Source organism: Falco cherrug, chromosome 7 (assembly GCF_023634085.1).
Source record: "Falco cherrug isolate bFalChe1 chromosome 7, bFalChe1.pri, whole genome shotgun sequence".
Classification (NCBI taxonomy): Eukaryota; Metazoa; Chordata; class Aves; order Falconiformes; family Falconidae; genus Falco; species Falco cherrug.
Window position 1 is genome coordinate 65,644,545 of NC_073703.1, and position 13,866 is coordinate 65,658,410.

The following is a 13,866-nucleotide window of genomic DNA, read 5'->3' on the forward strand; positions in this document are numbered from 1 at the left end:
AAAACGCATCTGCCCTGCCCAGCACCACTTTCATAGCAGCTCAGTCCTCTGCTGCTGCCTGGCCATCTTCCTGACATCCTATTGCTTTCCTAAGGAGACTTTATGGGTTATAGTGCCCCTACATTTCCTCTACAGTTCTTTGGATGCAGTGGGAATGCGTGTTGTGTCATTCCTAGCTTCAAAAAACACAAGAAGGACAGGCTTAACACCCAGCTAAGATGATTGTTTCCTTTTGAAAGCCTTAGGATAGAAAGCTTTTTAGGCAGAGAAATGAAGGAAACATGCTACATGCATGGGCATAAATCTGATCATGTGGATCAGGGGGAAGCATCTGCAAATGAAAGAAGAGAGGGAAGGTTAAAAGGGGGTGCTTGGCAGGAGTTTGCATAGCAAGCAAGAAGACAAGAAGTTGTAGATAAATAGTTATTATACTGTAACTGTGACACAAAGTGTAGCACTACCAAAATCTTTAATCTGTTAACAAGCCTTATGTTAAATTGGAAAGATAACTCCATGGCTGCATTTTGTGACTTCTGTATACTAAACACGGTCTTAATGTCAGATCTTCCTCTGGACTAGTAATATGCCCAATAGAAGAAGCCTACATCTTTGTCTTATACAAGATGTCAAAAAGGCATTTCATAGCTCTTCAGGTAGATTCTGTGTTGCTTTCCTGTTTCTTTGATCTCCGATATTTACCTGATTCTTTGAAATTTATCCAATTCTTCCTATAGACAAACTGCACAAGAAATTCAGTTCATGTCCGATAACACACGCATTCCTACAGAGTGCCTTATGATGTGCTGGGAGTCTGATCACCACTGTGCCAGCAGGGCAGAAAGATTTTGCGTTCTGGGCCTTGACCTGCAGCTCTGGAGATCTGCATTTAATTTTCAGCTCTGCCACATACTTCTCAAGTGACCTTGTGCAAGTCATTTATTCTCTCAGCATTTAATTATCACCCTTTTGCAGATGAGAAGTTGACACTTCTCTGCCTTCCAGAGAGTAATGTGAGGATAAATTCATCAACCTTTGTGTTCTGCTGTGAACAATGGGAGTTCACTGAGGCAAAGCAAAGTCCAGCAGGGGAGATGAGGCAACACAGGGAAACAAAGCAAGGTTGAAGCCCATTTTAAGCAAGTTAGAGAGCTATCCTGTATGAACAGACTATATGATGTCTTGCAGGATTTTACATTAATCCTCTGAGTGTGCAGTTCTATGACACTATTGTCCTATCATTCCATATAGTACAGTGACAAAACTGGGGGGTGGGGGGAGATCACAAGGTTCCTTGCTCTCTTTCAGTAAGCAGTCATCAGATGGCTCATTCGCTTATGTCACTACGTTATGTAGCTCCTGCCTTTTCATTTTTGTAGCTAGTCTGAGTCAAGCATGGAAAATGGCCATTTACTGAGATTACAGAATGTGGGTTGTATTGCAAATAGGAAAAAAAGTTGCAAAGCAGCAAAATGCTCTCTCAGAGAGAGAGTGTTCCATGTCAGTCTCTGTTGTCATTGTGCTTTATAGTCCTAGAACAGCTGAGCACGTCTACTCTCACTGCCAAAGGATTTCAGCTGTGTGGGACATCTCCAGCATTTCCTAGGGAGATGTTTTTCATTTTTACAGATGACAACGTTGGGTCTGGATCGCATAAACATGCATCGTGACCTGGGGGTGAAGTTATTAAAAAGTAGGTACGATTCAGAGGAGTAGGACTTCCTGCTGAGGCGTTGGAGTCAGCTGTCTATGTATCTCCTGAATCACTGTGGTTAGTCACTATCAGTATCCGTCTTCCAGTCACTAAGTGAGTGCACACCATAAATGCTAAACAGTCCAGATAGTGCCTCCCTTGACTGGTTTCAGTTGAAGACTTCCAAGAGCCACAGAGGACTAGCTGCCTCTTCTTCCTTCGTAGCTGTTCCTGCAAGTAAGAAATTCAAATGTGATGATTGGTCTTTTGCAGCTGTTGCTCTGCCTGTGTTCAGAAGGGTGGATTTCAAGTGCCTTTTTCATCTTGCTCCTTCAAGAGCAGGTGAGCATCCTTCTGTGTACCTCAAGCTTGAAGTCATTTGGGATGCCAAGTTACATATGGCAGTTGGCTTCTTTTCAGGTATGGATGAAGGCAATTACTTACCCCCAGTATAGCAAAATACTATCAGACAGCTCTGGTCTAATTTTTGTTTTGTTGCCCATGGCTTTTATTAAAGCTAAATGGAGCTGCAGGTTTTCAGCACTTTGGAATGCCATGTTATAAGACAGACCTCAATTCTGTTAATGGAGGTTACTGAATGTGTGGATGGAAAACATTTATAAGAACTAGACTTCATTATTTGTTATTATTTTTTCAGGTAGTGAAAAGCTACCTTTCCCACTTGCTGCTTAATATTAGATTTAAAAAAAAAAAAAAAAAAAAAAGGGCTTTGGTAATTGATTTAACTTCAGAATGAAGGTCTGTTGCTTTGCAGCCTCCAGGAAATACCGGTAGTCTGTTTGGATGTATGTGTTTTGGGATCTTTTGGAAGCTTTCTGCTTGCGAGTCTCATGATTTTTGAAGATGATATTGTATCTTGGCTAGCAGGGTCCAGGATGTCAAGTGAAAAAGGGAGTAGAGCCTTTGGGGCCCAGATTTTTGAATATTCAAGTGGCCAACTGTAATCTATTTCAGTTTGAATAAGGTACGTGTATATCCTTAAGATCTGAGATCTAGCTGGGGGAAGCAAGTTTTGTTTGCAGTGCCTGTGTGTAGTGTCCCTGTCTGCCCCTCCCTGTAGCATTTTAAAATCTCATGGATTAAGGATTCTTTGTTCCTAGATTCCTGATCTGAGCAGACCCTAATCACAATTGCCTTCCCAGCATTTCTAAGGTTAGGATGTATTCCAGGAAAATAAAGCAGCCTGTGAGAAGTAGGTGCTGTCTTTGCTTCATCTTCATCCTGGCTTCTCTGGAGTAATGTTGGAGGGGTATAAAACACGTTTCCCGTTAGGAGAAAATGTGCTGTGAAGTAGGAAGCCTAAGTAAATATACAATAAACAGATGTATAAAAGTGTCTGTGAGAGACAATTCATGGCTGTGTTAGTATCACAAGGAGACTTTTGGCTTGGCTTTCTATAGGCCCTTGCTGTAGTTCAGGGAATGACTGTGATGCCAAACTTTACCTTTAAACCCCATGACGAAAACAAACAGCTGGCGTGTTCTCAGCCTATTCAGCATCTCTGTGAAATAAGGGAGTATAAAGGGTGTGCTGTAGGTATTAGAGGCTTGGCACGTTTATGGTACTGCTGTTGCTGGGAAAGGGTATTTATAAAATGTGCTATGGAGCAAATACGGTATTGCTGCTAGTAGTGAAACAGCCCTAGCAAAATGCCTTTGGAACTCAAGTGAGGTATGTAAGTGCAACAAGACCTTTCATCAAAAGATTTCAGAGTGGCGGATGAACAAAACCTTCCTTTTCCTGCAGCATGAGTCAGGTCATATGGGTGGGTACAGCTGACACTTAGGCACACGTCACAGAACTTGGCAACAGGAAGTGAAGTCACATGCTTAGCAGAAACTTCAAGGGCACACTCAGGAGACAGAATGTAATTACTCAATTTGGATTTTAGCCATGACACTGAATTAGCCCTCAGAGCAAGTATGATTTTATTTATCTCTTTCCCCATCCCGAGAGTTCCTAAGATTAGAGGTAGGCACTGAGGACCTTGTATTTCATTTTCTTTATATGCTTTTTCTATGACCTGCATTCTTGTAATATCTAAGTGTTACAAACATGAATGAATTTAGTCTAATATCACCTCTGTGAGGCTGGGAAGTACTTTCCCAGCTGCCTTTTCATGTCTGGAAGTGGTCCCTGGGAGAAGTATAAGATTGGGGAGGTTTGGTTTGTTCCTTGCACTGGGGATTACAGTTTTAGTTGCTGTCCTTTTCCACAAGGAGAGGGCATAAATATTCAGGTTAGGAAACGATTGGTAATTTAATGAGCCTCAAAAGACTTGGTGGGAAAGAGAGCATTTCCCCTCACTGCTGTTCTTGCTCACAATGAGTGCAGAGAATGGGCAGAATGAGGGACCAATCACTGTATATTTAATGACCAAATACTGTTTGTTCTTGTAGAGGGTATTGTATGTTAGGCAGCTGGTCTGTCCTCTCTTCCTCCTGGCTGACAGTAGGATTCTCTGCTCAGGTTGGTTTTCCTGTTATGTGAGCCCTACCTGTGGAGTGCACATGGAAAGCCTGTGCTTCCTTTCACCCAAGTGTTGCTTTTTGATGAAAGAGATGAAACGCATTCCCTTCCCTGTTTTTTCAGACTATTTCCCGTAGAACAGCTGCACAGTTTCCTTGAGGCCTGCTGCTGCCCCAGGCTCCTGTGATCATAGAAATAACTAGATAGGTGGTGACCCAGAACAAAAAGAAAAGGCAGGTAAGCTAGGGACAGAGATCCCTCTCTGTTCCCCGTCTCCAGGTAGTATTTTTTATTATTATGTTTTTATTTTGCAACCCAGAGCACACAGTTATTCCTCTTGCCTTTCCCTGTTGTAGGAATGGACAATGAGTAAGGTTTTAAGCAAGACCACACTTCAAGGGTGCGTAATGCTGTGTTCGAAGTACTCCACAGTGGATTTCCATACCCGGAAAGTTTTAGACCCGTGCTGGCACAGAACTCTGTGACTGAAGTGGAAGGAACGATGCCCATACCGTGAAGTCCGGTGGGAGCACGGGTCAGTTATGACCTGAGCTGCCCCTCATCAGGGGGCTGTCAGGCCAGCGGGTGAGGGCAGGCTGGAGTGCACTTTATCAAGCAACAGGATCTAGACTCCCAGCTCAGGTTTGCCTGTTGAAATAATCCAAGAACACATCGCGGAGCTATTCGCAGGGTCTCTGCGGTGCAGCCCGGCCAGCACGTAAGGCGGAGCGGATTCCCGTTAGGGCGGTGGCGCCGCGGGGAGCCCCGGAGCGCGGCGGGGAGGGGGCGCGCCGCAGCCCGGTAGGGTTCAGCACCACGGAGAGCGGCACCGCCCGCCCGCCGCGCCGCCGCGCTGCCCTCGGCTCGCACGCCACCGCCGGGTAACGCGCCGGTTATTTTAAGCCCCTTGATGCTTTTATAAACTCTTTGTATGCCGAGTGCTTGCGAAACACCCACCTGTCTGAAGAGAACTGGAAAAAAAATTTCGAAATTCTTTACGAGAGCACTCAGCAAAATGGCAAGCTTAACAGTCGCTACTTGGGCAGCACTTTTCATGCAAGGGTCTCCAAGCTCTTAATGAATATTAATGAAGCCAGCTGCAAAACCAATCATCCCTTTATAATCTAGGTAGGGTCCATTATCCTTCTGTAGTTGGGGAAACTGAGGCAGATAAGGATAATGTGGTTTGCCTCAGCCTGTATTGGACCTGGGAAATAAAGGCTACTGACCTTTTATGCTCTCACTAATGCAAAGCCACACAGCTCCTATAGGTCTGCCCATTTTGCTTTTAAGAGATGTATTTCTTTCTTGAAACTACCATTCGCTTAACTGATCTAGGTTGGCAAGCTTATGGCAAAATATTTTCCAGCTAGACTAATTATAGCAATTCTCACCTACTGTCCTTCTGTATCCTGATGATTGCTGCTGTTTTCAAAAAGCTAAGAGAGTCACTGGCCTTATTTCAAATGGACATGAGTACATGTGTGGTGCTGGGTTTGTTATTCATATTTTTGAAAACATTAATTTGCAGCAACAACTTGCCCCTTTAATGCTTAGATATATATAAATATGTGTACTATTTTGCACTCAATTGTCAGGCATGTCCCATGCTGTTTTGTTGTTCCCCTGGACAGGTGGAGACAGAGCAGTTAGGCACTGACGGCTTCTGTCTGGTGAGCTGGCTCTTGATTGACTGATTAGCTTCTTTGTATGGCAGGCGCTTCTCTCGGCTCCATCATTAAAGATGCATCTTAACCCCTTGCAAGAACCTTTTTTTTCCTTTTTTTTTCCTTTTTTTTTTCTTTTTCTTTTTTCTTTCTTTTTTTTCTTTTTTTCCTGAGACGATGGGAGAGAGAAGAATGTTTTACAGTAGGGAAACTTTTATTAACACGGGAGGTGTTTAGAGATGGAATGTAGTCGGGTTTCTGGCTCCAAAACTGCCAAAGAGCCCGGAACATGTAAAACTGGTGCATATATCTATAAGTAACTTCTTTGAAAAAGAAAACTAAAAAAACCTGGTGGTCAGAGTAGCAACTTATACATCTTCTCAAAAGATTTTTTCACATATAGCATTCCATTAAGTTTTGTTTGTAGAGGCTGTCTTTAGTATTAAATAGTTAACCTTTGTAAAATACATCAGAAGGCATTGGTGAGGTGCTTTTCATTTTACAGTTGAAAAGATGAGGCACGGAGAAGGAGACTGGCTTATAGACATGGTTGCAGGTGTCTGGACTGTCAGGTTCCAGCTCTCAGTCATTTCAGCTTGACACCAAACCACTCTCTCCTTCCAGAGGTAGGAGACGAGACCCAGATGATGACCCCAATTCTCTGTCAGTACTGGTATCTGATGTAGCTTCTTTCCATTTTGCTGTTGATAATGCTATGAAAGTCCCTTATCTAATACATTGTCTGTCTGGAGAAGTGATACGGGTGTGTATAAGTGTGAACTGAAATTGATATGCTACTATAACTTAATTGTTTCTTTATAAAATAACGTTTCACAGGTCAGCTTGCACCACTTTGGGAGGAGCTTAAGCTAAGGAAAACAAAAAAGCAGCTCCTGTTCTGCAGCAAGCATCTATACAGGGAATTATAACATTTGCTTGTTTAACAAGATTTTTGAAGTTATATTGATAATCCCAGTAAAACTCCATTTCAGACAAAACCTAGAATAATTTCGTTGTGATGCAGTACTTCCTGCATCATCCTTGCAGATATTGTGATGAACTCGGAGACGACATGGCTGCTTCTGTGTAGTGCCACAAGTAGGTTGAGCTATAGCCCTAGGATTCTGCCTGAAAAAAAGGGACAAGATAATCAATGTCTTCTGTCTGCAGGTCAGTATCTTAACAGTCAGCTGTGGTTTGTAGCTGGATGGGGGAAGGATGGAGTCTTCTGTTGTTATGAATTTGCCTGTGCATGGGGTGATCCTATAAATCATGCTTATGATCACTGGCTCTTTGCATAGAGTTGGGCACAGTATGTTCAAGACACTGCAGTTCAGCTGTGACTGACACTTGCCTAGCTGTGTCCAGGTTGTAATAGTCCCCTGCACTTAACCTCTGGGGCCCCTTGCTGAAGACATTGACAGGCTAGGCAGAACTTCTTTAATTAGAACCTGTTGGAAACCACCTCTTTTTTTACAATGGAAATATGAAATATAGCAACTGCAGACCCAGTGGTTCATCTGACTTTATATTTCTGCACTTCAGCTGGGGGATCAGTTCCTATAGGATGATTCTGACTTCTTTTTGCAAGAAGCCAATGCTGAGAGGTACTGCCTCACCATTTAACCAGGTACACCCATTGTTTTGTTGCAGATCACATCATAAACCTAGATTTGAAGAGCAGAAAGTTTCAGTGCCTCCAACGCTAAGTATAGGCATCAAAACAGCATTTTGCGTGGTAGGAACCTGATTGTTAAGAGATATCTAATGAGCATTCTGCATTAACCCTGCATAAGGATTCACATACCTTTCTGCATGATGGGAATTGGGTCTATGCAGGCATTTAGACATCAACATATGGAGCTTTGGGTTCTCTGTGTGGTCTAAATCAAAGAGATCTGTAGGTCTGAAGCTGTGTTTTAAGATCATAGAAGAAACTGTCACTTTAGAGATACACAGAGCTCTCCACTGAGAGCTAGACATAGCATAGATCCATCCTGGGATGTAGCATGATGTCTGGTTTAGCAGAGGTGTAGAGAGCTGAGAGCAAGCAATAATTCAACAGAGCTTAACATTGGCTCCTTTTTAATTATAAGCCATGTTGATTGGCTTCTAAGAATGTTTTATTAAGTCATCTTTAGTCAGGGGAATATTGATGGCAGTGGACTGTTACAGAGCTGTATTTGTGGTGGTGTGAGAGGTGCGCTGTGGGAGGGCTGTGAAGGCTACTCTATTTTTGGGATATGAAATTGCAGTGCAAGGAGGAATGGATGGCACCTTGCTGTGAAATAATATAATTCATACCCATTTCTTTACAGTATTGCCCTTTGAATGGGCAGTGACATGGCAGCCTTGTCTAAAGGCAACTGCCCAACCTTTGCTCATCCACGTTCAGTGCAGAGTTCCAGCTCTGTTAGGAATCGTTTGCATGCAGCAGATCTTGTTCTCTCTGAGTTGCATTGATGCAGTGCCAGTCAGCTTGGGGAGGAAAGGCAAACCTGCTAACTGGAGCTTTTGCTTGTTTACTGTGTATTTTTATCTCCCCTTCAATGTTTTTTTCTTTTTTTTTAATTTAAATATTTGATGTCAGTTCATTTATTTTTATGACAAATGATTTTTTCATTCCAGAAACAGAAAGCAATAGAGATGCCAGCATCACGGGGGCATCTGTTCTCTACTTTTAATTAGTCCTTTTCCCCCACTCACTTCCAGCTCATATACAGAGATGCATGACTTCTCTTTTTAAAAAAAAAAACAAAACCCAAAAAAAACCACCTACCTCTGTCATCCATTACAACTTACCTATCTGCGTGTGAAGCCAAAGACAGACCGACCATCTCCAGGTCTAAAGCACTGCTAAAAGATAAAAGCTTTTGCATGCAGTTGGTTCCCAAGGGTCAAAGTCTGTGTTTGGTGAGGTGTGCCCTCAGGGAAGATTGTTGCATTTTCTTTTAAGTGCCAAAAAACATCATTGAAATTAATCATGAATCTATTACTTTGGTTGCTATATTACACCTCCAACCCTTTGTTTTCTGTCATGAAATGCCGTGTCCCCCTCCCCCTTTTTTTTCTCTTAGTAAGAAGACCTGATGTGCTGCTTTTCACCCTCAATGCCTTCATACAGGATCATGTCTCAGACACTTCAAAGGGATCTAGGAGTATTCAGTACATTCCAGGCCTGAGTCATTTATTTATTCTGGACATGATGGATCCTGTCGATCCTGGATGCCTTTATGCTTACTACTATAACTTCAGGGCTGACTTGGTTGATAGAATGAAGAAAGGAATGCACTGGGGGCTGCAGTCAGTAGTCCCAGCCAGTTTTTGATAGGGGTCTTACACCGTTTTCAAGGAAAAGAAGAATGAAAAGCCTGCAGCAGGAAAAGGAAGCATGAAAGTTGGGCCATTAAACCATGACAGGGTATCATGAGTTTAATTTGAGCTGGGAAATACATAGAAGTAATGGCCCTCGGTTTATGCCAATGGTGAAACGTATGACGCTCTGAAAGGGTATCAGAAGGGGGAGGTAGACAGTGTTGTATTGCATGGGAGAGTTTAAGTGAGGAGGCAATGGCACCAACAAATAGAGATCTCAGGCAATAATCCTGTTCTGATTGTGAGGGGAATGGATGAACTATCACCTTAGCTGATCTTTCTCACCTGTAACTCTGACGTGGATATGACACTTTGAAGTGCTGAGAATATCCATCAATATCTGTTGAAATCTGTGATAACTAAGGGCATGGATCATTCTGCATTGTTATGCTAGTGGTATTGCTTCTGTAGGTTTGAGGCAACCCTCTCTGTTCTCTGCCTTAGACACAGCTCACTTTTCTGCATGTTTCATCACTCCACGTTTTGCTTGCTTCACTCTGCCTCACAGCTGCTGCATTAAATCCATCCGTGGACACTTAAAAGATGCTATGGAAATGTATTGCTTGCCTTCAGCAATAGCGGTGGTTGGCCAGTTCTGTTGCTCCCCTAGCCCATCAGATTCAGCGCTGTGGTGCTTGTGTTTGCTGGACTGTTCCTTCTGAGTGTACGGAGGTGAACACATGTTCCGTATTAATCTTCATTTCAATGAAGTTGTTTTAGTTCATGCTTTATTGCAGCGCTTTGTAATAATGCATCTGTAATGGCAGCCCTTGGGGCAGCAGTCGCATGTGGCAGGCTGAGTGCCTGAACTGCTCCTGAGAATGACTCCAATCATACAGAATGAGGCACTCCCTGGTGCACCATCTGAATTTATAATACCAATTTATATGGTGCCCTAAAGCAAGCTTTGTATTTGCTCTGGGACACAGGGGCCAGGCTATAGAAGAGGAACTGCTCTCCATTTTCTTGCTGTCCCTTTTTCGAATATATGCATTTGTCTAGCTTTCCAACTTGCCTGTCTTAAAGCTTAGACTGAGCCCAGGAAATGCAAGAATATGCTTTGATACACAGTGATGGGTGCAGAACCTGTAATTGGACAAAAGAGGCCTGCTGAAAGTCTCATGGCATCAGTCAGAGCCTTCCAGTAGGTGAGGAGGGGAGACACGTAGGAGGACACAGTGCTGCAAGCAGTGTTGGAGGGCAGAGTCCTGGCTGTTAGTTCTTTATGGTCATGTTTGTGTGGTTGCAAGTCAGTACTGGCTTAACCTCCTTTGAGAAAACAGGTGATATGAGACCCAAGCCACTTTGGGTTGGGTTTTCAAAACTCAGTGTTGGATTTTCCAAGATAGATATCCAGTAGAATTTTCAGAAAGTACTTAAATAGCATGGAAATCTAATGCCTATTAACTTTGAAAAAGGAGCATATAGTGCTTTAAAGGTCAAAAACAATACTTTAAGCTTGCCCTGGAGATATGCCACACCTATCATTAAATGCAGGCTAAAAGGCTTTTGTAAAAAATAGTGTTCACTAAGTGGAAAGAAGGTATGTTTTGCTCATTGGAGAATTTTGCTTATGCTAGAAAATTCCCATTCCCCAATGTTTTATAGCAGCAGGGAGAGAACTTTTCCCCTTGACTCAGTTTTATTGGAGTCCTGTTTGGGGTTCACCATCTCACCTTAAATCTTCAAGTTATAGACTCGTGCAAAAATAAGATGTCTATTGTAATCTGATTGTGAATGAGAAGTACTTCCTCGCATGGGCAGAATGATCTTTGATGGCGCTGTGTTCGCTTTGCATGTGAGTAGAGAAAATAACAGATTGTTTCATTTAATCGTCTTTATCCAAAATTATATATAAGGTTTAAAAATGAGATGGCCCAAACATTAGAAGGGCACTGGCTGCAGCAGTTGCTCCTTGTCCTGAGAGGTTCCCAGCTGATCAGTTAGTTATAAAGATGCAAGCATTTTTCAGGAGCTCAGGAATTCTCCTGGGAAAACTTGCACTGCAGTGACTGTGGAGCGGATCTGAGCTCAGTCATGAGTTGGGTGCTATAGTGGGTGTGAGGGGCTGCTTTTTGAAAGAAAGAGAAGGGAGCCTGTTCTGTCCTGCACTGATGTCCTTATTTCACCTGCTTGTGTTGGCTGGGGAGGGTTTCTGTCTTGTGTGGATAAGCAGCCAGCTACAGGTAAGTGTTTGACATGGGATTGCCAGGGATTGTTCTGAAGAATTAACACAACTTTAGGTACAAAATCCCAAACCGTGTTTCCTACATTGTTAGGAGTGTTACCTAGTGGTTACAGCAGGAACTGTCCCTATCTTGTACCGCTGGCCTTGAGCAATCTAGGTGTATGTACTTCGGGGTCACTGAAGGGGTCAAGGGCAAAGTGGAAATAGTATTTAATTTTGAGGACTTGCTGGAGCTCTTCAAGCAGTAGCTCCTGTAAATGCATTGGCTGAGCATCTTATTAAAGAGAGGTTTATATCTTTCAGTCATGTTAAATTCAGCTTTTCTGATCACAGGCTTTTCCATACTCTTACTCTCTTAGTACTCATCAATTTCTATTCTTGCCCAATCCTGCTGATAGACAAGCAGGTATGATATGGTATGTTGTCAGCAGGGAAGCACACTGTGATGTCATTATTTCATTTTCATGGATCCATCTGAGGATTCAGAAACAAGAAGAAGAGGCAGAGTTCAAGTGGAAGATGTAGAAAGTAATAAGGATCTGCTGAGTCTTACTGCAAAGGGGGTTGATAACATCTCAGAAACTGGAGTGATCCCATAGAAGACTTAAGAAGCAGGAAAGGGTGGAGTTCAAAGCTGATGGAAATACTTGTTGGGAGGTTTGTGCATTAACTCTGAACTGTGGCTTTGGTTTTGACCATTTCACTGGATGCTACCTGCTGCCTGTAGAAGTGGTCTCTTCCTTTTGGGCCAGCAGTCAGTCAGGGTCACAGTGGGATTGTTGACAACGACAGATAGTAATGGATGTTTTTTCTGTCTTAGAATGAGATGTAGATATGTGTCTAATGTAATAAGTGGTAGTGTGGGTCATAGAGCCAATGTGACAACCATCAAATTTTATATTGCTGGCTGAAAGAATGTACAGCTTTTTTTTTCTTCTTCCCTTGCACACTTAAGTGTGCACACGCACCTGTCTCATCTGTTGTTGTTATGCTTATGTATTCCTAAGTATAAACACACATGTACAAGACAGCCTTTCACAATGACACTCTTAGAGATAGCGGAAAACACTGTCCGTGACTTGGAGAAAGGTTTGCATTATTTTTTCCCCAAATATATTAGTTGGTGTAATGAAACATATTCCATTTCCCTACATGTTTTGCCCTGAACATACCCCTGCAGTGTTTGCATGCACACCACTCTTACTTAAGCCCTCTTACATACTCCTACAAGGAATCCTCTGGGTAAACACATCAGGTTTTTTTGACATATGCTCTTCTATTCATACACTGCCACACACACAAATGTGCGTGTGTGTGTAGTTTCTGTCCCCTGTACACTCAGCTAAAAAAAGCAGTGCTCAGAAAATCGCTTCCTGCGTACACTGTATAGAGTTTCTCTGTAGCTATTAAATAAATGCAATGGAACATGCTAGGAGGAAGAAAAGGTCTGTGAATCAAGAATAAACAGATACGTCCTGCAAATGGCCAGAATAACTTTGGAGGTTGAACATTCCACTGGAGTGAAAAATGGTGTTTGCAGGAGAAGGACTTAGAACTAATCCTCTGGAATGATGGTAAAGGGAGTTCTGACCAGGCACTGTCATGATTACTCTTTTCCCATCTCTGTTATTTCTTATTGTAATGAGTTTTGCTTGCTCAAGTAGGATAAGGTCACCAGTGAGATAACATCAGTTTCGTTTGGCACAACCAAGATGGTCTGATCACAGTTTGGACTGCAGCTTCTAAATTCACCTTGGGTATTAACTTCGGGCAAAAAGACACTGAAAGTGCTAACATGGCAAAAAAAAAAAAAAAAGGGGGGGGGGGGGAGAAAAAAAGCCAGAGATAAATTGCCTTCTTGCCTTGTCGCACAGAATTCCCTGCCACTGTTTCAATGGCAAATTCCCCTTGAGCCTTATTTGGTCAATACCATTCCGAGAACCTGAGGAAAAAGCCCAGGAGATTACATTCCATGGGACAATACTGCAGTGCAGCCTTTGTTCCCATCCCCTGATGCCATACTTGGGGCATTATTAGATGGAATCTTCTAGGTCTTGTGTTGCAGCATTTGGACATCCTGGCATGATGGATGATGCCTCTAACTCCTGCCTTTTCTGTCTCCAGAGCCTATTCTAGGCTCTGATCTCGATCTCTCTCATCATCCCTGCTTAACAGAAAAGGGGGGGACCTGGAACTGATGAAAATGGTACACATAGTTTCTAGTGCATCAGGGAGTTAGGTAGCTCCTGTGAGCCAGATCACTGCTCCAGCAAGATGTAAGCAAAAGCTATGTCTTGTGGGTACTACAGCTGCTGTCCTGAATTAGCAAGCTCAGATCTGAATAGGATAAGTACCTTGAAGATGAACATTCCCACTTAGCTATTTATTGAAAATTGTATGAACTGAACTGCCCCGGATTATTGACAGTATTACATCTTTTAGTTAAAACAAACATG